Raw genomic sequence first — 27287 nt, forward strand, 5'->3', positions numbered from 1 at the left:
CTCTGTTTTATTCTTGATCCCATGTATCTAGGCTCTCTATTAACGATACTTTAACAAAATGACATCTGTATGCAAATCTGTTCTATGTGTTTGCTCTTTCCTTTTCTGTATCTCTGTAGTTTTATTGGTCAAAGAGCAAGCAATATATATTTTCTTTAACTTTTAGATCTGTCTCCTAGCTATGCAGTCTCCACTTTATATGGCCTGCTTCAGCCTATGTAATTCTTTCTGCATCTTTTCTTGTTTTTACTTTTTTTAAAATATTAAATATTTTGTCTTAAATATTATAGTTTGATGTTCAAATTGTACCTCATTATTGATGTTGGAATCTGGTTTTTATATTTCCTGTTGAGGAGCATATTACTATATAGTATTAGTACCATTCTAGTGCAGTGTTTTGTAGTTAAAAATGTCTTCCTATTGTTCCTGATAGAATTTATTTTCATGACAGGTTGTATATTTAAATATGGGTAAGGAAAAAAAATCTCTCTCAAATAACCATAACCTTTTGGTTTATTGTCAGAAGCTGTTATTTACCATGAGGTTATCACTTTTTCCAAGCTCCTGGGCATACAGTATGGTACAAGTAAATTGCTGCAGCCCATTGATTCTAAACTGCTGAATTACTTGTGTCTAGCACAGTATTCAAATGGGTTTGCTCTCAGAGAAACATTTTTTTTTTCCATTGCTGAGCCCTCTGAAGTAAAAGTAGATTAATAATTTACGTTTCAAACACTCCCAGTGTGTTCAGTGGAAAAGCTCTCATTGCTTTAGGGACAGCAGGATCCTGCATCCTACCCAGGGTTTGGGGAGATTGTGGTGTGGGTATGGCTGAGTGAATTAAAAGTTTCCATCAATATACCAATCCATGTGTGACAGCATTGTGAAGAAAGCACTCTTTTATTCACTAACTGGCAGTAACCAGACTTATTCAGTTGAGAACAGTTAACAAGAATGCAATTGGACAGATCTTTCGTCATTCTGACCAAGGCTAAATTTAAGCAGAAGCTCCAGAAAATATAGGTCACTGATTAATGCACTGACATACTGCATTCTTGCTCTGGAATAATCACTTAATGACAAATTACAGCAAATGCTTCAATGTGATAATTAATTCCAGTTACACATTATTAAGGTCAGAGGAACTAACAGGTTCGCTAATGATTTCTATTTTAGAACATGGGGCGTTTCAATCAAGAGTATATAAAATAGTAAATGTAAGGGAATTTAACAATATTTACTGGCTTAGTACATGATTAAACAGAGACTCTTGCTCACCACATAGGGGTATTAAGTGTTGCCATTCTGTCAGATGGGAGATCGTATTATTCCTGAAATAAGCACTTCCAAAACTTTTATTCAGTTTAGTTATAATTTAACAAAACCCAAACTGTACATCGTTAATATAGTAACAGACAAAATAACGGTCCTGACTTCACTGATATTGGAATAAACTACCTATGTAAAGACAAAACTGTTGCTTCTCCAGACAAGATGCCAAAGCAGGGGAAAAAGTCTAACCTTTATAGTTTTCTGCCATCTGATGCCTGTTGGAGCCTGGCAACACATGAAGGTTCACTCACCTAGAAAAGCCCTCTTCTCAACTTCTCATGCATCCCAGAGCTGTTTGGCAATCTAGGTGGAAGGGACTGTAATGTCAAGGTTACCTCAGGTAGCCACCGTACAGGAAGGCTTCAGAGAAGCATGTATGCAGAGATCCAGACCACTGGGAACCAGCAAAACTTCATGCATAAATAACTATTTTTTCTTCCCAAGGATTTCTAGCAAACTTATTTTCTTCTTTCCTGCTCTTGCTTTTCTTCTTAAAACTTTGCAGATATCCTAGTGAAAGATTTTCATAGATTTAAGAGTAACAAGAGCATGCACTTGAACTTCTCGCACATGAACTTCTGGGATATCCCTTCCCTAAAGATTTAGGCACTGTCAATGAGTAGGAGAAAGGAAACTTACATTTCTTGGTAGTTTGTTTCTTACTCAAAACATCCACTGAAATTACTGGAAGTTTTTCTGAACCAAAATCTCAGATGGCAATCTTGAAAAATCACCATTTACTATGAATGTATTATTAGCACTACTACTCCAGTAAGTTGTCTACCTAATTAATCATAATATAGACTGAAAACTAGCATCAGCCCCATCAACATCTGTCATACTTAGCTCTAAAAGACAATGTGAAATATTTATTAATCTCATTGAACTGCTTATTCTTCTCACTGACAACACTTCCAAATCACATGTGATTATTTATCAATCTGATTCTAGTGAGCAGAGCTCTCTCAGTTTCAAGATGCAAGCTGGAGATGAGAGCACTCCTATCTTACTGTTCCCTAGTAAACAGCTGCAACACAAATTGGTACTTGTGGAGACAGGAATCAAGGAAAGTGCTGAGAGTTAGAGTACTTGCAGAGAAATTGTGGATATTGCAGATAGTGATTCCACGGCAAAAATGGGAAGGCAAGCTGGAAGTGTTGGGAAGGTCAGGAAGTGCAAGACTATGGGACAGAAGCCCCTAAGGAAGATGGGCTTCATTAAGTCCACTGCTTACACAACAGCTTGGTAAATTCACGATACTTGTGTGGATGCACACAATCCTTTACCTCTTTCTTATTTCTTATTCATTATCTAAATTTCTGGACTCTTCCCTGGTATTTGCATGTTATAAAGACCAAACAACCTGCGCTACTCTTGGCTAAATGTTCCAAAAGTACTTAAATTACTTAAGCAACATAATTCAGATAAATTAGGGTAGTTTGGACAATTTATCTTAGGGGACATAGAAAACAGTCCAAATTTTTTATTACTGTCTGGCAGGAAAGTTCATTAAAATTCTTCATACCTAAGGTCTGTCTTTGGCTTTCACGATTTTATATTAGCCAAAAGTTTTAGTATCCTATAGTGTTACCCTATTCTCCATTTGCAGCATGGGTAGATTTGAATTAATAAAAAGCTAAACAAATTGGCTGTTGTATCATTTGTTTCAATGTTTAATCAGAAGTTTAGTTCAGGCTTGTGTCATCAATCAACTTTAAAAGGCAATAGAGAAAATTATTATTTAAGGAACTATTTGGAAGTGTCAGATGTAATAGCACAGTGATCTAGCCTTTGCAGGTATTTTAGAAATATCTGTCTTTTTATAATCAAATTCCACACAATGTAAAGTTGAATAAGAAGATTAAACCTCATGTTTTTCTACGTCCTCCCCTCTGACGTTTAGTAACAAAATTACTTATACAACGACCTATGCATGGCCTGTTTTTAACACTCAGAAAATATGTTAATGGGATCCCTTTTTTTTTCATAGCATATTTTTATTGGCATATATATTTATTGCTACAGAATCTCCTTCATTGTCACACCTCATGCAAAAGTCTGCTTTTCTTTGCATCTGTGGCTTTTTCTCCATTCACCTTGTACTCTGTTATTTCTCTGATTCAAATTACCCATCTGTTCAAAAGGGTTATTACAAGTTGTAAGAAAAGAATTTAAATCATCCCTTCTGACTACAGAATAACTACAACTAAATAACCAGTGAAGAAAACACCCAATGGGCAACCATGCTCATAAATGCCAGATTTTTTGTTTTGTTTCTAGTGATGCTGCAAAAATGAAATGAAATAAAATGAATTAAAATGTGCTCATAGTATTAAAATCATCTTGTTATATAGACTTGTACATTCTATAGCAATTTTGGCTATATTTGGCTTCTGAAAGTTTTCCTTTGCATCATCATACAAAACATGCTATCCTTTAAAAACATATTTACTAAATAGACTTGATCATAAAATTCAGTTTGACTGTACTTATGCTGCATCCACAGTGAGGGTTTTTTTCCTCAAGCAAGAGTTGATAGCCAAAATAATAAAGACTATTTCTAAATGAATATCTTAAATCTCTTACTGCAAACACATATATTACTCTTTAAAATGCATTCCGTAGTCTTAATTTACAATATGTAGTCAAATGAGCATTTAGAAATGAAATGTTCATGCGTTTCAACAGTGTCTGGAGAAAGTTGTAAGAGGGTGAAAGCTTTGCTCCTTAGCTCTGCTCTGACTCCCCAAATTAATGTGTTTATAAAACAAAACCATGGCTTTGACTTCATTCAATTATTCTTGTGACCTATGAAGCTTCTAATGCACTTGTGTTAAAGGATTTGTTTCCCCATGCATGTGTTCAGGAAGGACACACAGAATAAGCCAAAGCTGGTATTCCCACTTACAAGAAATGGACAGAAGGTTATTTGAACCTGTTTTCCCTCAGTTTGTTGCAACTTAATCTAGTCATAAATATTTACCATTGGAGGCATTTGCTGTCTCAGATAATAAACCTCAATCTCTGCCATTCTCATTTAATGATTCATAAAATACTGTAATTTCCTTTGAGTGCATTACTCATGCTGTCTTTTGCTGCAAAGACATTGAATTCAAAAGAAAATTATCTGAGAAAAGGAGACATCAGCTGAAGTCTCATTGGGGAAATGGCGGCATCTTCGATACCCAGGCAGAAAACTGCATTTCTACCCTAACCACCAAAATAATCTTGTAACTTATTGTTAGATGAAAAAAGGAACTGCAAAGTTGCCCAGTGAGGGATAAGTGCTAGAGGTAGCATCTTGCCTGACAATTTACTTTTTCTCAGTTCTTCCTTTCTCTGAGGAAGGGGCACTTTTGCATCACCATAGATGTGTTGTAGTTCCCATAAAAAAATGAAAAGGGGGATGTTTAAAATGTAAAAGCAAATTTCTTATATTACCCAGCAAGATCTTCAGAACAGAGTAGATATTCTCTGAGATTTATTACATCTTATTCCAGGGAAAAAAGTCAAATCTGTGTTGATTCATGGTAAAAACTGTGTGTGTGTATATATATATATATATATATTTTTTTTTTTCCAACAGAATTGAAGAATATGATAGGCAGAAAATCATTTCTTACAGCTCTGTATCAGGTCTTCTGCCTTTGATTCATTCAATCTTTTGGACCTAAAATAATTGTAATAAATCAAACTCATGAATTTAAGGTTATGATACTGTGACATATGTTTCAACATTTTGTCCTATGATCTCAGTAATTAACTCAGTCTTGTCTCAGTACTTTCAGAGTCCACAATTTCAAACTTCACTCTGGTCAGACCAGGACAAGGCACTGCTGTTCAAATGAGAGCTGAGACTCTCACGTATTCACAGGACACCAGAGACCGAGCTCTCAAACAAAATTACATACAATTACACCACAATTAAACCACAACTTGCAACTATTGCAATAAAAATCTTCATTGTATGTCTACCTCAGCTTTCTCCTATGTATGGGACACTTTTTAGATCTATTTTTATGCACAGAAGGGACATCCACATCCTCTGTCACTTGGAAGCCAGTTTCCTCAGTCAGTACAAAATGACTATTTTGCCCTTTGTGACATGTAGCCATTTATAATGGCACAATGTATGTATGGGACTGAAAGAGTCTTGATATTTTGCAAATCAGTGATGATGGCATTGTTCAACTGCTTTTTACTTAGAATTTTACCCATTGGTGTGTTTAATTGTGTTGTTGATTTATGAAGATTGATCTACAGGCTTGCCATGAAATATGACAAAAGCTAGTCAGAAATAAAAACTAAGAGATTCTTCTGGCATAGTTTAGTTGTTTGCAAGGTGGTGATTTAATTTTTCTCTTAAAAACTGAGACAGTCTTATAAATAATTCAAACAAGTTCCTGCATGGAAAAGTTACATAAAGAAGGAAACTTTACAATGTCTGAACACTAAAGTTAGTTATCAAGGATCTGTGTAAATAAGGAAAACTCAGCTGAACCCAATTGGATCTCCAAGTTATCAGGGAAAACGTAAGGTTTAAGGCACACTTTGCTTCCATGCTCAATGCTGTCCTTGGACTTCCTGACAGTAAATAACACCCACATTCATTTTGTAACTCCTACTTTGGTAACGAAAAAAAAAAAGTGGATTAATTATGTTACAAAACTGGTCGGTGAATTCTTCACTCTGTCAAGTGCTCTAGCTATTTCTTTCTTGAGAACTTATTTCTTTGTTTTTTCCTTTTTTCCTTTTCCTTTTCTCCTTCTCCTTCTCCTTCTCCTTCTCCTTCTCCTTCTCCTTCTCCTTCTCCTTCTCCTTCTCCTTCTCCTTCTCCTTCTCCTTCTCCTTCTCCTTCTCCTTCTCCTTCTCCTTCTCCTTTTCCTTTCTCAGTAGACCAGTGTTAGCTCTCAAAATTTCTACTCTCTGTTGTTACATGTTTCACTGTAGACATTACTGCAAACATTGTTGGAATGGCTCTAGGAGCTGGTTGCAGGTTGTTTATCAGGGGTGAAGCCCTGATGTGAAGGTCCTAAGTGGCCTAACCTAAAATTAAAAGCCAAGGCTCTCTTCTTTCTTTCTTTCTTTCTTTCTTTCTTTTTCTTTCTTTCTTTCTTTCTTTCTTTCTTTCTTTCTTTCCTTCTTTCTTTCTTTCTTTCCTTTTTTTTCTTTCCTTTTCTTTCTCTCTTTCTTTCTCTTTCTTTCTTTCTTTCTTTCTTTTCTTTTTTTCTTTCTTTTTCTTTCTCTCTCTCTTTCTTTCTCTCTTTCTTTCTTTCTTTCTCTCTCTTTTTCTTTCTCTCTCTTTTTCTTCTTTCTTTTCTTTCTTTCTTTCTTTCTTTCTTTCTTTCTTTTTCTTTCTTTCTTTCTCTCTCTCTCTCTCTTTCTTTCTTTCTTTCTTTCTTTTCTTTCTCACCATTCTTTGTAGTGTATTGCACATATCATGCAATAAATCTATTAAACATATGCTGAAGCCTCTGTTTTGTGCTCAGATCATACACAACCTATTGCTCAGTGTGAGCCATGCACTCTCAAACAAAAATCCTTTTTCTGAACTTCAGTTTGAAAAGTATACATCTAAATGAAAAAGCGATTGACAAAAATCTTAGCTGAAATAAAATCTTTCAAGAAAAGGCACCTGTAAGAGAGCTCTCCCAAAGATTTTTCAATGTCTAATTTAAAGGATAGCTTCTGGACTTAGTGAATGTTTTCAGTCATAACTGACGACAGAGTAGACCCAAAACATGTCAAAAATATCTAACAAGCTAAGGTTAAGAGGGGGAAAACTGTACTAAGTAAACATTCATAACAATTTTGTGGACACCCCAGATACCTAAAACACAATCTTTTTATTATTTGAATCAATCTGGTAGAGAAATGAATGGAGAAATTTCAGACAAATAAACAGTAAAATCAGGAAAAATAGGTAATCATAAGAGACAGCTAGGTTTATCAACTTGAAAATCCACTCAGAGAGGCCTTGTAACACATGAGACGGGGGGATAAGCTGTCAACTCTGATGCCATTTGGGTCATTGTGATTATGTGGAGTTGAGAGTTCATCATCAAAACATGCCTTTTGAATGCTGTAGTGTCATAAATGTCAAACTAATGAAACCATTTAAGTCTGTGACTGATGTAGAGAGCCGCCTCGATTGCAGAAATGAACATTAACCAGCGAACAACACCAATGAATCATCTGGTCTTTTCTTCAAAATATCCACTTCCACTGCATATAGGTTTTTCCCCCAATTCTTTTTCTTCTAGAGTCACAAGAAAAACTACTAGTTGCTTCAGTACAAATGAGCAAGGATTCTTGATTAGTGAAACATCTAAAGTAGACATTTGCTGTCTGAGTTTCCTGTATTTGGGCATAAATAAAAGATAGTCTTAAAACACACACACACACACAAACCCAAACCATAACAACCTCCTGGATGCAAATAATTTAGTTTGATTTCAATGATCTTTCATAGTTAAATAAATAAATAAATAAATAAATCTCATTCATTAATATACTGATGGAATAATTACAGATTTTAGTGAAAACCAAGTGTCAAGTGATTAGAAGGTAATAGATTGCCTCTGTACTGCTGTACTGCTGGAAACTTGTGAAGAAATATCTACTATATTTTACACTTTTTTTTTTTGTTAGATGCTACTGTTTTTCATATAATCAGAAAGAAACATTAAGCAGATCAAAAAGCTCAAAAAGTCAATTTAAGTGACTGGATTTATTTTTTTAAAGAATTTCTTAAAAAATAACTTTTTCTTGGTTAAGGTATACAGCGTGCTTCCTGAATTTCACTCTTGTTCCTGGTTTATAGACTCCCAGAAATTTAGGAGAAAGTGCAAAACCTGGGATATATGAATCATATGGGAAAGACAGCATGCAAATAAATGGACTAAAAGATAAACTTTACAGTTTGAAGGGCATGGTTAAATATTTATTCTTTAATTATTAAAGCATTCTACCAAGCTGAAAAGTTGACTCTTACTACTTCATAAATTTTTCAAGGTGGCTATAAAACTATTAGCAGTAATGAAGCATGAGTAAAATGATTGATTTTGCCAATCACTGGGAATGTACCAGACCTTGTGTTATGTAACATGCATCACAGGTCATCTGTAGATTTCATTAATCATGTACAACCCATTCATTCACAGGGAAATATGATGAATTACTGTCTGTGGAAGCCTAACATTAACCTCACTAACTCCATGGAAGTGCAGGATATGTTGTAAGCTTTATTTATTTATTTGTTTTCCTTTTAAACATGTCAGAAACTGTAATCTGTAATCCAGCATGACACTTTAATCCATGTAAGCAGATATTTACATTCCATGGAGCCCCACTGATTTGAGTGACTGACGCTTACCCTTGTCCAATTACAGCATAGTTTTCTTACTGTTGATATGATGATACAATTGTGTATATATAAATAACAGAGTAGGGAATTCATTTCACCCAATTTCAGCATACTAAAATTTGGGCCAGAAATCAAACCACAGAAAGTGAAGAGAATGCACTTCTCCTTGGGTTATTAAATATAGGTAACCGTCCTGCTCTAGCAGTCATGTTATATAAAATGGATCAAAAGCAATCCTAAAAATAGTTAGTTTGGGCTTCAACTAATCTTCTTTTGGCAAGCTGTTCAGAATTTCTCTTCAGTCGTGGCTAGAGACTGTCCATTGACACTGCGACTATTTATTCCTATGCTAATAGTGTCTGATACTGTAAAATCCTCCCCTCTTCTAGTGTTTACCCATGATTATTACAGCATGATTATTGTTGTATTTATAGACAGCAATGTTATCTCTGCATTTTATTAGGCAAAACAGACAAAGATCAAACCTTCTAATCTGTTCTCATGAAACAGGATCTTTGTTTCCTTGACTATCTTCAGGATAACCTTAAACACTGATGACAAGAACCTTTGACTTTTTCTAGAGGATGTCTCATGAGAGGCATATGTGTCACTGTAGGTGACAAATCATTTACTGCTTGTCCAAAAAAAAAAAAAATTAAAAAAAATTTGTGCTGGTGATGTCCTGAAACTACTACCTTATAATGCTGTGTTGTCTTGTCATCCTTACACTTTATGTCTTTCTGCTTTACTGCCTTTAACTTTTTTGTTTGTCTCTTTTCTTTTGCTTAAGACTTCTGCAATTTGGGTAAAGATTTTTTGTTTGTTTTTGCAAAGTGCTGAGTACAATATAGGTATTCCCATTCAGCCCTATGGTGATAATTATGGTAATAATATCAGCAACCTGAACATATGCAATTTCATACTCTTAATATATGCCATAAAATTGGCAACTTTTTTTTTTCCCCTCCATCTAATGGCACTGTGGAGTTACCACAAGCAATAGCTGTGAGTCATTACAATTACATGCTGTCTGAACCTCTGTAGTACTTAACTCGCACTTTAATGGACATTTCATTTTCCATAGACTTTAGATAACTAATCCATTCCAATCTCTGTCTGCAGTCAGAACATACTACAAAAAAGAAAAAGTCTATAGGTCTACAGTCTGAAAGATATGTACCTCCTTTTTTACTGTATTGAAAAATAAAAGTGATTTCACTGGCACGTGTTGTAGGGTCATTTCTTAATGTGAATAAACCCAGTCTCATTGCAAGGACTGGAAAAGGACCTCCTTTGCACTCAGACTTGTTTTTCTGAAAGATCCTCATGCTCTGAGACCATTTGTTTCCCCATGTAAATAAAAGGGGGCTCCAGACCTACACATGTAAGTATTAGCTTTATCTTATCACCACAACCATTTTTAGATTGTTGGTGAAAGACATTGCCTCCGGTAATCACTCATGCAGTAGAATGCACATTATATTGCCAACTGACATTTAACAGCATCTAATATGCATTCAGCCACTACTGGAAAAATTTTATGTAACACATTTTAGATTTTGATTTAATGTACAGATTACAGCAGAGATATGCAGTGTACTGAACAGCAGTCGCCACAGCAATTGCATTCATTTTAGGAAGAAAATGGTGATATTTGCCTACATTCTTGAGCAGAAGAAGTGATCACAGCTAGGATAACAGCTGAACCTACAATGCTATCTTTTAACCTTGTCTATATACAGATTTAGTAACCATTGCAGAAAATCACAGTTCCTATCCAAACTTGTTTCAAGTTTAATGTTATAGAAAACTTTTGACTAATTCACTCACACAAACCCACCCACCCACTAGTACCACAACTAAAGTGAGAAGGAATCCCAGGTCATAAAGTTTGAGAAAGTATTTATTTGTAATAAACCAGATATGCCTTTCTTAAACAAACAGACCAATGTAATTAATGGATTCACCTGAGATTCAGCTTGCTTGGATTTTGAGCTGAGACTATTCAAAGCACTCCAGGGGCTTTACATGGATATTGGTTATTGAAATTAAATCCCTTGGACTACTTTGAAAACTCTCAGCTTTGAATTCCTGCAGCCCACATGGTAAGCAGACTGCTTTCAATTACAAGCAGACATATGTGTCAGGCAATGCAGGTGACAGGAAGACTGCAGACACAAAATAATCATTTATGATACTAATGAGTTAAGAGCTACCAGGCCAATGGACTGTATGATAAAATTGGACAATTAGAAAGTGAAGATGTAGCTAGAAATATGATGTCTGATCCTCCTTTCAATGAAAAATCTCTCACGAGACTTAGTTACATATATTGTGCTGCCCCCTTAAGGGATTTTCTTAAGAAATATCTTGAAATTCTGAAGTTTTGTCTACTTAAATGTAATACCTACTCTTTCTACTTTTTTTTTTTCCTGTTATGCTTAACAATATACAAGGCACAATTCTCTGTATTTACTTCAGCTTTTTTTCATGGAATTATTGATTCAGAAAAAATTCAGTATCAAAATATATCAGGTCTAATGCAGTAGTTTTAATTTTGTTTTCTTTTAAGCTAACTAAAAATTAGTACTCTATTCAGTTAGATGTAGTTTGACTGTATAACTTTACAATTAAATTTTTTATAGCTTTGATAAGGAGCATACATGCATAAGGCTCCTGTTAAAAAGTACAAAACCACATGTGATCATAAGTTATCGCAACCATAATACTGCACCCTTGTAATAAAAATAAGGTTTTAAATAATTATCTCCATATATTCTGCAAACTCAATATTTCTCTGCTGTTAACCATGATAGCTTGATTTAACCTCATTCCTACATTATTGCATGAGCCTGCTACAGTAATATGCAGGACATGTCGTGTGCCATACCGGACAGCTGAAAGGAATTCATCATTTTAGGAAATTAATCTCAGGTGCATTAGGCTGAAGTCTGATTCGGAGGGCAGGGAAAGGAACTTTTATTAGGAAAGAACCAGGCTAAAGGAAGCTCTTGGGCCATTGATGGTATACTGCATAATGATGAGTTACACAACTGAAGTGGTGAGTTTGCTTCCTGTATTTCTGCTATTGTCAGTTTTATCCATTCTTTTTTCTGTGTTTTTTTTTTTTTATTATTATTATTTTTTATTACTTACATTAGCAGGTGAAAAATGAACAACTCAAAAATCTTTCAATATACCTTTATCAGGGGATGGTGGAATAACATTTCTTAATAGTCTTTGAGGAAAACAGTTAAACAACATACAGGAAATAGTGGCAAACTAAAATGTTTTCACGAGTAAAACGCTTTCTCTAGTGTCTCAGTATCATTTTGTTTCCTACTGTTTTAGCTAGATGTTATTAACTTTCTGTTGTTTTTAATGCAGATTTTTATTCTAAACTTGAAAAGAAATACATAGAAGTAGAAATGTCATTTACTCTAGTACCTACAGTCTGAGAGTGTAAGCTCTGAGGCTCGAATGTCTGACGTTTGATTCGTGTCTTTTTTGGCACAGAATGTAAGTTGCATGTAGGTTTTAATATAATGGCAAATTAAACACTGTATTTGCTTCCTTGTTGATGAGAGAAAGTTTTAAAGAAATGTTGGGGGTAGGGGATGTCCTGTGTGAAGGAAATATTTTATAACTATCCATGAAGAGTTAAATAAAGTAACTCCTTCTGCTGTATTGTGTTTGGAGGTAGCTTATTTTGTTGTTGTTTTTTTCTTCCACAATTAGAGTTTGGGCTTCTCTAGAAATCTTTTTCAGAAATATTTGCGTTAGAAATTTGGAGTAAAGGGGATGCAAAAACATCAAAGGCAAAAACACAGTTTTGGAACTTAAATGATGCATGTGGTGATGCTCACGTAAACCCACTCCAAATTCAAACCTTGTTGATGATTTTTTTTTCCTCAGCGAGGGAACAGGGCCAGGAAAAGCAAACAAGAACTGCTCCTTACATTAACTGTGGCATTTCTGAAGCATTTTAGAAATGCTGTTATTATTATAAAGGTTCCTGAAGAGAGGCCTACAAAAAAGGTGGTGAGAAGGGCTGGTACGGAAAACTCAGATGCAGAGTAGTTAGGACCAGCCTTTCCTCAGAACTACAGTTTCAAAGATAAATTGGTATGGCTGTCTCCTCTGCAGAGGCCTGTAGTTTAACCAGTAGAAGAGGCTTGTATTATTTTTCACTTACTAATTTTTCATTTACTAGAATAAAACTCCAGTTCATATAACTGGTGACAATGACAATCAGATTATGGCTTTTCTTTGACATCCTGTCAAAAGGCTGGCTTCTTGGAAGATCATGGCCAGCTGAGTAGCAGGGAGAGGTATGTCCATGGCAGAGCCAACTTGGCAACCTAAATGATCAGCAGTGGTGTTCCTCACTTCAATAAGAGCTTCTTTCCCTCAGGGAAAGTGGGTTGCTTTGACATCTGACTTTATCTTCCATCTTTTCTTTCTTCAAGTAATCTAACCAGATGCTTATATCACAAGAAGTCTGACCTGCTCGGTCCTGTTTTCATTCCTGCAATGAAATGTGTAAAATCTCCCAGTACAGTGATGTATGTTACTACTGTATGAGGGCCCAGAACCAGCTGAACCAACACAGAGCCTTTTCAAAGAGCAGCAATTATATCTTTGAAGTAGTCTTTATAAAAATGACAGACTCCATTTCTTTGCCCCTATTGCTTCTTGCAGACCTTTCTAGTTCTTTCCCTGGGGATTTTTCTGATTCCACTACAGACCAGTTGGGGTCTTACAACTGAGATCCTTCCAGGAACAGAGAACGGGCTGATTGGGACTATCAGATGCACTAGTAGAAAGAGAGAAGCATTAGGTTTTTATAATCTACAGATTTTCTAGAAAGTAAATGACTATTTCTTGACTAAATACTGATAAGACTAAAATCTGTCGTCTTGACTTCTTCCCTTTCTTCTCCCAAAGAAAAAGTAACATTAAATATAGCTCAGTTAGGCATCCTCACTTTTATGACATACCAAATGCAAAAATCGCTGGAATAGTTTTACATTGGCAATAGCACAAACTTTTGGTCTCCATCTTCAAACTGACTAGTTTATTTCATAATTTCTCATTCTCATTACCTTTGGGAGTCTATGCTTGCTTAGCCTTTAGTTAAATGAATTCATCTATTAGTGTCTCTTGAGATACTAACTCATTCTGAATAAAGAAATATTAACTATCTTTGTGGCCTGCAGCTTATCTGAATTTACTTGCTGTCTTTGGTATCTCATAAATGGTGTTAGAGTGATTAAGTAAAACCTTCAAAGTAAAAGAGTAAATGGCTATTCACCATTTTTTTTCCTGAATAAAATGTACTATGAACAAAAATAGTATTGGTATCGCACACTGCAACTGCTCGAGTTCACATCAGCTGCTTCTCAGCTTAGTCTTGTTTTCAATACGAAATCTGATTTCCTTCCTCTCCCCCACCCACCCATTCACATTCCTTTCTACTTCAGTTCTGGAATGTGTGGTCTGTGGCCAGCTGACAACTTTTTTTTTTTTAAATAAATTTGAGGATATTTAAACAAGGCATTTTAAAGATATATGGGTCATGAGCAGGGAGATCTGTAGCAGGCAGTAGCAGAATGTTTGAATGGTTTCACTTCCCCACCCTGTATTTCCCACCTATGTTTTAGTAATGAAACTGGCTGTTGTTGACATTTCAAAGTGCTTTAACAACTTCAGCTAATCAGTAGTGCTAGAGATAAATACCAGGTATATGTATATGGTGCGTTGGAGCAGACACACAGCTCTAATAATGTTTGCTTAATATTAGTCCAAGTATATTATTTTTTCAGATATCTTACAACTGCATCTATAAGGTTTATTCTACTACTGCTTAACTTAATACCAGCTGAAATCATTTACAAATTTGCTTTATTTCTTGGAAAGTTGAAGTTTTTGTGACTGAGGGCCAAAAGGGACTAACTGCTGTATGACAGAAGGAAACTGGTAGCTCCCAGGAAGACATCCTTTGCAAATGATCTAGGATTTCCATCAGAATATAATACAAATACAGGACCAAATTTAAGTAATGTAATGACATTTTTCCACTACAGGACAAGTAGTGGAAATTTTTCATTTCTCCCCCCCCCCCCCCAATATATTAACCTCAATCTTACAACTTGTATAGGAAGACCTACTGACAAATAATAATCTGGCCTGCCTCAATCCCTCTGGAAACGTATAGCTTAGTGTCAGAAAAATCCCAAACTAAACAAAAAATGCTACCAGAAATCTTGATGAATCTTGATGCTACCAGAAATCTTCTGCTGAGATCAAGAAGAACTTTGACACACAAACAGCAGGGATTAGTCTTAAATTCACTAAGTGTGTAGTATGAATAATAACTCCTTCATATCTTTTTGTGAGTAAATTGCAAAGCACTTTATAAAAACAGACATCTGTAGGTGAACTAAATCACAGATATGGAAGGCTACGTGGCAAGATTTCCTAGTAAGCCAGGAACAAAGAGTAGGTCTCTTAAGTCCTGCAGTGGTTCTCAATGCATTCAACTGTAAAATATCTGAATGTGTCCCCCTTGAATTATTTTGCAAAGAATTAACAAAGTAAAGCAATTCCATCTTTCATCCTACATTTCTTTCACAAGTACCTTAACCTATTTGAAGAAAGGTTAATGCGGAAGTTCACACATCTAAATTGGCCAATTATTTCTAAAAAATTAAAGCACAATATCACATGTTTGAAGCTATGGTGTTTACAGAGTGTTATAGTTCCTATGTTTATTATATCTGATGTGTTAATGTGTTAGTGTTAACAGTCCAGTCTGGAAAATTTACACCGGTCTGATACAACTTCATATGCATTTTGTAGGTGATACAGAAAGTAGGGGAAAAGTTGGAGAAGTCATCCTATTCAGAGCATTTCAGGTTTCTCCGTTATTCTTTATATTCATTAACTGCAGCTGATCAGCAGTCCTAAACTTCTTCTGGAATAAAATTTATTTGTCTTACACTAAGAGTTAAACAACTTTTGGGTGGAACGACAAAGCTTTTCCTCATGACCTCCGGCACAAATTCAAGGAAGCATAATGCTAGTAGATATAATAGGGAAGAGTAATGTGAACTGAAATTACAATGGTGAGATTTTGATCTTGCAGCTGTTTGGCAGAATCTTGATTTGTGTTTCTGTAACAGGTTACTCTACTAAATATATATACACACACACTTATGTACAAGAAAAAAATTAGATCTTCTGAAATAACTGTTCTCAATGTAGTTTACTGCTAAGATCTGTGTGTGACTAGGGACCTGATGGAGTACCTTTAATAAGAAGGTCCTTACCAGTACAGTAAAAACAGGGGAAAGACATCTAAACAAGTGAGGGACAGCAGGAATCTGGTTTATCTGACCTGACATAGCACTGATGAAGTCACTGTGGATGTCACTACGGGAGAAAACATGTCAGAGTTCCATTGCATTTGTGATTTTGATATTTAAGTCTTCAGAGAGACCGTTTTATTATCAACAGCTTGTGTATTATAAATATCTTATTTCTTCAGACCAATTTAGGTGTTCAGAAATCATTCATTTTGGTGAGAATGAGCAAGTGAGCAAAAAGGGCTTCTTGCTCACTTCTAGACTTATTCCTTGTTGTAAATGGAGTGACATGGAGTGTTTATTTTAATTCCCATTGTGGGCTCTGTGAGCACTCACTTCCATTTGCTTCTCTGTATGTCATGGCATGGGCTTTTTTCCTCTATTTCGTCAAAGAAATTTCTGGCAACCAGCAGAATGCCAGGCTGCCTTGGGACATCAGACAGATAGAATCTTAATGTTGATGAGTAGATTTTAAAAACTCTGAGGCTGAGAGTTAACTCCTAGGCAATCCTGTATAGAAATTCCTACAAACAAGAGCATCAGATGTCTCCAGCTTCCACAGCCAGCCTGTAGGATTTTCATACTCAAAACCAAAGTTTCAATTATATTGATGATTTTTTGCAAGTATTTGTTATACATTTTTTATGCAAGACCATTATTTTAAAATAACACAAAACCAAATTTTATTCAAATCATGTGAGATAAGATAAAAATTCATCATATTATGCAAAACAAAGGGGAAAAGCTTTTATTTTTTTTCCATGGATGTTTTCTTCTAAATGGTCACAGAAGATATCAAGTTGAGAAGTAACCCTTATTCACCATTCTTGCTGTGTTTATTCTTGTTATTATAATTGTACTTCAGGAGAATTCAGGAAATATGTGCAAGTTTTAAAATGTATACCTCCTATTTTATTTCACTGATGTCCAAGTTGAGTGCTGCAGTAATCTTACTGTGCTCTTTAATCCATTCTGAAGTGGCATGAGTAAACGTACCCTTGACCTTCTACAAAACTGTGTTAATTTTTGAGCTTCCTTTTGTAGACTTAGAAAAAGTTCTTAGATGTGCTGGATGTTTTGATTCATGATTGCAAACAGGCTGAAATGAGCCAGGACAACTCTATGGTGCTGTTATACTGTATGCATGCCAATGCAACTCTGCTGAAGCACCAGGAATCCTACTGGGGCTGCGCTGCCTTTGCCAGTACAGACCCTACCTTTCAACTTATCACTCCTTGAAGACATCTCCCTGTTCTAGAATTCATCCCATATCAGGCTCTTGGTATATCAGCAAAAGCACCACTGATGATTAAATGAAAAAAAAGTGGTTGGTTGGGAAAGGAAAGTAACAGAGCAAGATTTTTTTTTTTTTTTTTTTTACTTTCAGAAATGATTGAGTGACTCAAATGTCCTGTGGAAAGATGTGACAGACTTTTACACTCCCCTTGTAAAGATTTTAATCTTGTTCAATTGATGTTCTGCATTACCACGTAATGTCGGAACATATTGCGGAAAGGGTAGTGGGATGGCTAAAACTGTTAATGATGGAACTGTACAGACACAAGTTATAAATTGGGGGACAGAATTTTGATAACACTTCCATTTCATTGCTAGAAATGCTCGTTGTCCAAGAGGAGAAATAATACTTTTAAGTTTTACCCTTCAAAAACAAGTCTACCCTTTTTCCAATATAAAAATAGTCAAGAAAATTGGCTTCAAAACACATTCTTAATGCTTAAACCATTCTCTATAATATGCAAGTACTTAGACTGATGGGGGGAAGTGGAGATTAAAGGAAGAGATAATTAATAAGCATTATTTTAAGTTCAGCAGTTATTTTAACACAGCTCAGCTGTACAGCCATCTAAAAGTTTTTACAATCTACAACAATGTTTGAACATTTTCATGATCAGTATTCACAGCCAGTCATTAGTTTATCATAGGCATCCAATAGTTTTAAATGGCAAACAAATCTATTCTTTATCTGGCACGGACCGATAAGAAAATATTGTTTGCCTCCCTCATTCAAAGCAGCTTGGATCATTTGGCTTATTTTAGAGCACATTACTGAAAGCCAGGAGAAGCAACACTTTGAATGAACCAGTGATGGTAGCAGCATTCCTTCAAACACTCCTGTGAGATATGAAAGGTTGCACCTTCCCAGCAAAGGAACTGAACACTGCAGCAAAGCTACAGGATTGCAGCTGACCCTCTCTACAGTGGCTCAAATTGAGATTGAGTTTATCTGATGCTTTTGCAGTGGCAGTGTCCTTGTCTCTAAAACTGAAAATACAAGAAAGCTGTCAAGTGACTTTCATGCTTCTGTATAATGTCTTCTTCAAATTTTCTCTGAAGCATCAAGATTAGGTTTCAACTAAGCAGATTTTTTTTCCTGGCACTTCCTACAAAAAAAGATAATTTTTTTTGGAAAGCCACTCACCACAGGTTCACACAACTCATCATAAGACATCACCAGGCCTTGTATTTCTACCTTGTATGGGCTAAATTTACTTGTGCTCAGAGTTATTTATACTGTGGACCTTTTGGAATGACATCATGAAATGATTTCTGAAAACCTTACTTCCAGAGCTTGAAGAAATAGCAACTGGATGATGTTGCTACTAAGCCTTAATAGAACTGAGCATTTTTAACAAAAGATAGCTAGGAGGTTTCTTTCCTATAATGGAAGAAAACATTGAACACTACTATTTTACTTAAAGTGAAATACAGGATTAAATCAATTTGGCAGGCATGCTAAGGATTTACTGTGTTGTGGTAACAACTTAAAAAAAAAAAAAAAAAGAATTCAGGCTGTAAAATATCATTAAAATTGGGATTAATCAGGATTAACACGCTTTGGGGGGTGGGGAATGCATTATTAATACTCCTTGTTGCCTTCACAGATTTCAGCTCTGAGTTTCACATGAAAATAAATACCTTCTGAATCCCTGTAAGTTTCAATACATATACACTTTATTGATCTGATATAGACATCCTCTTTACAACAGCATCATTTAAAATAAGTTCGTTTACCAAATCAGTACGTCCTTGGGTTATTTTGAGTTTGTTTTTAATTTGCTTGTCCCCTGACCCTCTTGCTTATTTCCTCTGTCAATAGCTATTCCTAGCCCACAAATGTGCTCTGAACACAGAGGAACTCTGCAGTTAGCCCTGATTTCAGAAGTGTAAATCTATGATAATAAGTCTCCTAAAGTTAAGAAAGACTAGATGTTAAGCTTTTTTTTTTTTTTTTTTCCTGGTGGCCAGTAGTAATAGTGGTTTGATATAATACATACAAATGAGAGGAATATTTTTCTGGTAAATATACTTTTTTGCTTTTCCTGTTTCCTTGTTACACAGTTGGAAGCAGGAAGCTCTTTCTGAGTTTTGAGCTGTGGTAGTCCAAAGGATATCCTTGTCTCTCTCCACCTCTATAAATAAAATTAGACAAGTTTTACCCTGCCTCTAAAAATCAGTATGTGTGACTTCTAGGTTGTTTACAAGAAGACAGCGATGCTTGTAAGTATTTGATCCATTTGCAACAAAATAGAATTGAAATATTACCCAATCATATTTTGTGGGGTCTCAGACAAATATTAGACACCCCCGCCGCCGAAGCACATGTGCATGCCCCCACACACTGAGTCTGGATGTCTGATTATTTAATTCAGTTATATAACTCTACCTGCAAGGGAAATATAATAAAGATTTTGGTTAAAAAGTGAAAACTTGCTTTTATTTCATAGTTGAACAATTCTAGGTCCTCTTTCTTTTCTCTTCCACTTGGAAAATTTTCCAGTACATATATCTTAATGTAATCTATTATTTGTATGGGTAGGATGATCTGAAATAACATTTGCCTACCTTGTTCACAAAGCACAATGAAGTTCCTTTACAGTAGTCTAAATTTGGTTTAAGCTTTCAGTTTTTTATGGAATTTCTTTCTAGAACATCTGCTTAATCACTCAGACCAGTTTGCTACAAGTCTGCACCAAAGTGAACGGAAATGTGTGGTTTCAAAGAGGAGTGGTATCAGCTCGGGTGTAACTGCTTGAACACCAGGTTCCCAATTCCTACAGGAAAATGTTGGAGTGGTCAGATAGGAGTCACAAGAATGGGGGGAGGATGTCAGACTTTAATATTAGACTCAAGAGGTTCAAACCATTTACTTGATTATGCATAGGCTAAAGGTACTTTTTTCAATCCCTAAGATATAAGGTCTTGACAATGGATACCTCTCAACTGATTAATTAAAAGTAGAATAAAATTTAATGTGAAGATTTTCTAGAAACGAAAATTAACTTTTACAATCTCTTACTTAAGAGACTAGTAAGTTTTTCCATTACTGGAAGTGTAAAAATCAAAGTTGAATATATATTTTTTTCCAAAGTCATTTGTATTTTATTGCTACTTAAAACATAATTCAGGAAACTCCTATTGTTTTTCTTATGCAGGAGATCAGGCTGTCAGCACCAGTGGAATCCCTGATTACTAATAAATGTTATGCTATTTGAGCAAGATTTAGTGGGTGAAAGCCTGGCTATGCTGAGTTCAGTGGAAATACTGTCACTAATTTAAATTATACCACAACTTAGCAATATTTTATTTGTCTGGGCGATCTAAACACCCAGCAGTAATTCTGGATTATGAATTAGGATTATGAGTTGATTTGAAATATTGGTGAAGTCATGATACGAAAGCAAGTTTTTACTCCTCTGCAAACAGGGAAGCTGGAAGCTGTGTTCAGCCATGCTGCTGGCCATGGTTCACAAGCTGTACATGATCCAGAACATCCATTTGGGGCTTGTGAGACAGGAAGCATGAACGGCAGCATCAGCAGATGGAGGTATCTGATTTTTGCGGCGTCTCTGGAAATTCAGAGGCTGTGTATTACCTCAACAGAGTAGCAGTTCCCAAGCACAATGGTACTAGAGGGTGCCACAGGCTGGAAATTTCTGCAGTAAAATTTTCCAGCATTCTTCCTGTTGAAGAGTGATGTTACCTTTCCGGTCAGCATAGACAAGGCTGGGTCCATCAACACTGCAGAGTGTGGTCACCTACTGGGATAAGATTGAGGAATAGATCTCTAAATCAAAGATCACTAATTTAGGCCTTGGACTTTGACTTTCCTACCTGCAGTAAAGGTTGATTTTGCTTATCTTCCCTGGTCAAGATGTAGCTCCAAAAGTAGAGATGTGTTCAGAAATTCCATTTGTAATCTCTTTCACAAAGTGATAGACATGTTCATGGGGAAGAAAAAAGGACCAAGGAAATTAATATATTCAGAAGAAATCTGTGTTCACAGATGGGCTAGTAATCATTCAAACAAAACAGCCGTCCTTAACTATTCACCCCCTCTATTTTCAACCTGCTGCCCAGAAATGTCAGGAGGAATGCAAAAACTTCCATTGCTCCCTTATTTGGACAACCTCATTGTCCCAGGCAGATGCATTCACTCACTTGCTCTTAATTTTTATGAAAGACTCAGAATATTCTCCCTGTCTGTGAAAAAAAGGGAGTAATCGTTCCAGAGTGAAACAGCCTCATTCCTGTGATCATCCTTTTTCCATCAGATCTGTAATGTTCCACCATCTGACAGGCTTTCCCTAAATATCCCAGTCAGGCATCAGTTTTTCCTTTACTTGGTACTTTCACCAGGGAGATTTTGCCTTGCCATGAAGTTACAAGGGAGGAGAAGAAAGAGCTGGGAACCCTCAAACCATCACCAGGATGAAGAATAAGCATCTCCTGCATCCTTTGTTGTGTTGTTGTCACCTTACTGCACCTCCCCCCCCCCCCAAAAAAAAAAAAAAAAAAGAGGGAGTTGTGGACCTTTATTTTCAGCTTCAGAGCATGTAAAGTGATTCTGCTCCTACATAGCTTCGGGGGAAAAAAAAAAGCTGCTAGTGAAAGGCACCAGCTTTATTTGGTGTTCTTTGTGTCAGGCATTGTAAAAGCACATTCTAAGAATGGTTTTCCCTAAAGAGTTTTAAGGCAAACAGAAGAAAATTGGAAGAATGCAGAACTGAGACATGTGGTATCATCCACCCCCATTCACATTGGGAAACTGATTTAGCTTAGTGGCTCTTCTTTTTGATTTTTTTCTATTTTTTCTATATTTTTCCAGTAGGTGCACCAAGAATTTTAATCAACAGAAGATTATCAGGAGATTTAGGTGTACCTTTAATGTATTTCTATCCTGTTCACCAGCATATTGTCTAAAAGGTTTAAGCTCTACAATGCTGTTAGGGTTGCTAACTTCACACAGTAAAATCTGTAACACCTGTGAGGCATCCTAGCTCCCTGAGAATGGCTGTGTACCCCAGAATCAATTTTTGTGAAAAGACTGATCTGAGTGATGAACCACAAAATCCAGCTGATCAGAAAGACTAGAAAAAAGATGTTTTAGCTTTTTTTTTGGTGTTTTGTACCCATTTTGTCTAGATTTGGTATCAGAATCTTATGGAGGAAAAAGAAAAGGTGTATATCTACAAATACAAAAATCCAAACTGATAAATAGAGATGGAAAGGGATACAACAGAGTTGTGACATTTTCAGCATTTATACTAGTAGTTAAAGCAACTCATTTTGGATGCAGAAGGCTTTTTCTCTGCCTGAGGAAACCAAAACCCACCTTACACTGAACGGTTTGTTTACATAGGAAATGAAGACTGCCTCTTGTGTTAAGGTTGTGCTGCTGGGGAAAAAAAAAAAAAGAGCTCACTTTGGCTGGGCTTAAAGGCAGAGAGGAACAGTGTGTGTTTCTGCCCTCTCAGCTGCAGATAGATCCTGGGAATGGGGAGACCTATATTAAAGGGGGCTGGTAGTTGCTTTGTTTCCAGACTGTTGGATATAAAACTATTCTGATAATACGCATACAACTTCCTTCATATTCCTCTTTCTTCTTGCAGCAGAAGTAGCTATATCCCAAGCAAAAACAATGTTTCATCCTGTCAGGCTTGGGTGGAAAGGGGAGGAGAGGATAAAACATGAAAACAATTAAAAATGTTTATTTTTAATAGTCTGGCAGTAGTCAGAGTTTTTAAAACTATAAATAAACAAAGGTCATAGTCAACGATGAGAAACATATGCCATACACATGTTTTTGAAAATGTAGATAAGGAAAACAGATAACAAATAGTACTATGTTAGACAGCTCTTTCCACAAGACTCATCAAAACTTCCATTACAGTTTTTAGTAGCGCCAGAAAGCAGTTGTGTCCCTTGGCCCAGTGAAGAATGTAAAACTGAGGTGCCTGTGTCCTTTTCATTGCACTACCACTGTCCTGATGGATTTCATCTCCTCTTCCTCTCTTTAACAGTCTGGGGACAGGGATCACTGCGTGTGGAGAAGGCACGCATGGCACGACAGGGCTCAGATCTTTGTACCAGCCTGCAGCTGCTTCTGTGACAAGTGCAGCATCTATGAAGCCTACTCATCTGTGGAAAGCACAAAGCTACTAACCAGTGCTAAAAGTTTGGCAGAGAGGACAGTAACTAACCTTCTGATGTTTGAGAGGAGGGCAAGTTAAAGACTACCAGCAACCTAGAAGAGAAAGTTAATGTAAAGCATGGTCAGCAACCCCTCTCTCCATTGCTGTGGATGGGTGCGGGGATACGGCTCCAATTATCTAAGCTATTTATGTGCACTTGCTTTTGGCAATCTTGCTTTGGAATGCTGTTTGTAAAAGGTTTCATACTTTTCTATTAAGCTTCTTAAAGGGCCATTATGCATTCACAAAAATCCATATCCATCTGGTAAAGAATGTTTCCTGACTCAGTTAACACTGTATGCATACCAATTGCTACCATTCTGGAGTGTGATTCATTATTACCAATGCACTTGCATATTAAGAGAGCACATTAGGAAACAGAGTGGGGAAACAGTACATTTTACAAGAAAATAAAGAGTTTAGTTATTCTCAGGAGTTAGAAGTCTTCATTTAAAAACCAGCCCTCACCAGGTTTTCTTGTAATAGGTTCTGCGTCTGATAGTAGTTAATATCTGTATGACACAGACTTTCACAAAAAATAAAATATTTCAGTGATCTTTGCCAGTTATTATATTTTCCTGAATATTATTCCTATTCCATAGTATACTTATGGTGGTTTTTTTTATCCACAGATGATTAAACAGTTTAAAATTGTTTTCACAGTGGGCTTTTTGGATATTAGATTTTCAGAATTGCAATGCAACAGCTACATTCTCAGCATCTAGTCCTGATATCTTGTGATAATGAGATTCATACATAGCCGGGATCCTTTAAAAGTGGTAATATTTTGCAAATGATCTATGCTACGCTTAACAACCATTAAGATTTGTAAATACATATGCTTTTTATTTTCCATGCCTGTAATGGTACTTAAGTGTTTTTTTCCCTTGCAGACATTTGTTGTTGTTTCTGTACATAATACTGTAGTTACACAGTACTTTGATTTAATGCCAAAGGTTTTCCTTTCTAAAAGAACCAAGATGAATGATATAAAAGAACATAATATCTCTTAAACAGGGGAGTGAACTACTGTGGAGGTGATGGTTTATTCCCAGTGTTTTTGCAGGAGGAGAGCAAGGCAACACTCCAGTTCTCCAAGAATGAACAAAGTATAAAAGCAAACTCAAGAATTACTGACAAACCTAAAAGATATTTCAAATGGTGGGAAGATGGCATCCAGCTGATATAAGAGAAGGTAAGTTTCAAAACCACCTTTGCACTGAGGAAGAGAACAGTTTTGAGGAAAATGCAAGCTCTCCAAAGGGACTCAAATAAGATGGTATGTCATAGTGACTGACACAATTTCAAGTGGCTTGAACTGAGAAATAATACGAAAATGGGAATATGCAGACAGAAAATAATAGATGTGGCTTTCTGCTTGTAAAGCAACAGGGACATAAATTTATTTTGACAAAAGGAATTTAGAGAAAGATGGAAAAGTGTTAAACTTTAGTTAGACTGAGGGATTATTGATATTAGTACAATCTTCTGCAGCTGTTTGTGGTAATTGGATTTGTTGGCTTTTCATGTTAGGGCTTCTATCAATGGACTTTCTAATTTGGGCACAAAATATGAATCTCTTTAAACTCTACAAGTTTAAAGTCTTAGTTCAAGACATGGTATAGCCTATTTCTTAAAACTGTTCATGTATAAAAGAATTCTCTTTTAATCTGTCATTTTTCCCTATATCTTCAAATTTTTGGCCATTTAGAAACAAATAAGTTGTTAGAAACAGTGGAAAATCTCTTCAAAACTACTGTTGGCATTCAGATAGGATACCATACAACTGAGTGACAAGGACAAAATGTAACAGGCAACAGAACATTTGGCTATCTATCTTAAGCACTTATTGCATAATGAAATTCTTATTTTAACCATTGCATCTCAGTTTATAAATTATTTTCCTATGCATGCCCCTTTTCCGTTATAAGCAAATAAAACACCACACAGTGAAATAAATAAAGGTTATACTAATAATATAATTTCACTTCATTTCACTGGATGCATGATGGCAAGTAACTCAGAAATGTTCTGAATAGCCTTGCCATTAAGTTGATTAGGAAGCGAAATAAGAGTAATAACTGCTTTTATTTTGCACCACTGACACATTGTTACAAGACGGTACAGTCATACAAAAAACACTTTAATTCATCTGAGGGTCAGTGAGATTGCTGGGGGCTGTGGCACATGATGCCCACAGGGAATGGGAGAGAGCAGGAGGCTCTTGTTGCTGTCTTCAATTGTCTGATGGGTAATTAAAGAGAGCGTGGCAGATAAACTTTTTTTTTCCAGACGTGCACAGCAAAAGGAAAAGAGGCAATTGATAAAATCTGCAGCAAGGGAAATTATTTTAAGAGCTAAAGAAAAGAAAATATTTGTAGCATGGGTAGCCAGATACTGGAGTGGGGCCCAGAGGCTGTGAAATCCCCTTCTGTGGAGCGATTCACAGTGTCACTGGACAAGCCCTGAGCATCCAAACGTACTTTTGAAGCTGGCGCTCTTTTACCTGGGGACTTGACCCAGATGATGTCCAGAGCTCCCTCTGATATAAATCACTCTGGCATTCTCTGCCTCTGTGCATTAAACCCAAACTCTATTATCAAATACTATAAAGTGTATTTAAATTCCATTAATGAGGCTACACAGATAGGCATTTCTTTAGTTATTTATGCATATGATTTTTGTTATCTTCCTGACCTCAGAATATTCATTTACCATTTTATGTCTCTTCTGTAATGAAGGGAGCACCTGAGTGGTTATCTCTAGGAGATCAAGGGAAGGTATTAGGAGATCTTTGCAACTCAGGAAGGTGTAGAAAGGGCTCATTTGACTTTCTGTATGCAGGGAGATGACAGAGAAATCTGTGAAATTTCCCTGAGAAATCAGAGAAATTTTATTTTTCTGTGTGACAGAAAAATAAAACTTGAGATAGATGTCTACCTGGAAAAGACTGAGTTTTCAGTCTTATCTGTTTTTTTTTAATTATTTTTTTTCCCCTGTGATTTTTCTCTCCCTTTTCTTCTGATACAAGGCCTGCTGGTAAGTCAGCCAGAATTCTCCTGTGTGTTTAGGAATGAACAACCCTGCAAAGCACTGGCATACGTACATCGACATCCAAAAATACACCCGGACAGCGCATCTTAAAACTGTGTGTGAGAGAAGGAGGATGGCTCTCCCAAAACCTTGTATTCTGCTGGACCTGATGTGTGGGTCTGTGGCAGTGCTGCTATGTGTCAGGAGCCTAACCCACGCTAAGCCCCACGCTAAGCCTCTGAAGGTATAAAGTTAAAATCCTTATTCTCCTCTGGCTGACTGTGCATGAGTTATTCTTCCGCTATTGTGCAAATAAAGAAATAAAGTGGCATTAAGAGACGAAGGGTAGAAAGCTCAAAAACATGTGTCTTTAGTGTCATTTTGGAACAATTTCAGTCTATTCTCTGTGGTGGCTGAGGGACTTGGTAACGCTTGGAGTTGTATTGGGTGATCACCAGAAATTTACACTGACATAAATTCCCATTGCAGTTATGATTCCTATTTTTACTTTTTATATATATATTGTTTTGCAATAATTCTGGAGTACTCCTTGCAAAAATCTTGTCTCAGCTTTGAGAAACAGCTTACACTGTAGGGTGGTGGTTTTATTTTCCTCCAAATAGTTATTTATTTCACTGTTGATAGTTTTGTGATAGTTATTCCACTCTCCACTGGTAGTTCATCATTATTTGTGCA

The 27287-nt window shown here is 36.1% G+C and overlaps 1 long non-coding RNA gene across 2 annotated transcripts in view; it reads left to right on the forward strand.

Moving 5' to 3' along the window:
• The window catches only part of LOC118245191 (uncharacterized), a 43869-nt gene extending 16927 nt beyond the window's left edge, over positions 1-26942 (forward strand). Inside the window, exons 1-4 of one of the 2 annotated variants that reach the window (XR_007708562.1) lie at positions 18990-19015; positions 19558-19584; positions 24625-24753; positions 26590-26942. This is a non-coding gene — a long non-coding RNA (uncharacterized LOC118245191). Of the gene's footprint in view, positions 1-18989; positions 19016-19557; positions 19585-24624; positions 24754-26589 lie in introns of those variants that run through there. The other variant, XR_004777793.2, reaches the window with a different exon arrangement.
• The last annotated feature ends 345 nt before the right edge of the window (positions 26943-27287 follow it).

This window comes from Cygnus atratus, chromosome 7 (genome assembly GCF_013377495.2).
Source record: "Cygnus atratus isolate AKBS03 ecotype Queensland, Australia chromosome 7, CAtr_DNAZoo_HiC_assembly, whole genome shotgun sequence".
In the NCBI taxonomy this organism is placed as follows: Eukaryota; Metazoa; Chordata; class Aves; order Anseriformes; family Anatidae; genus Cygnus; species Cygnus atratus.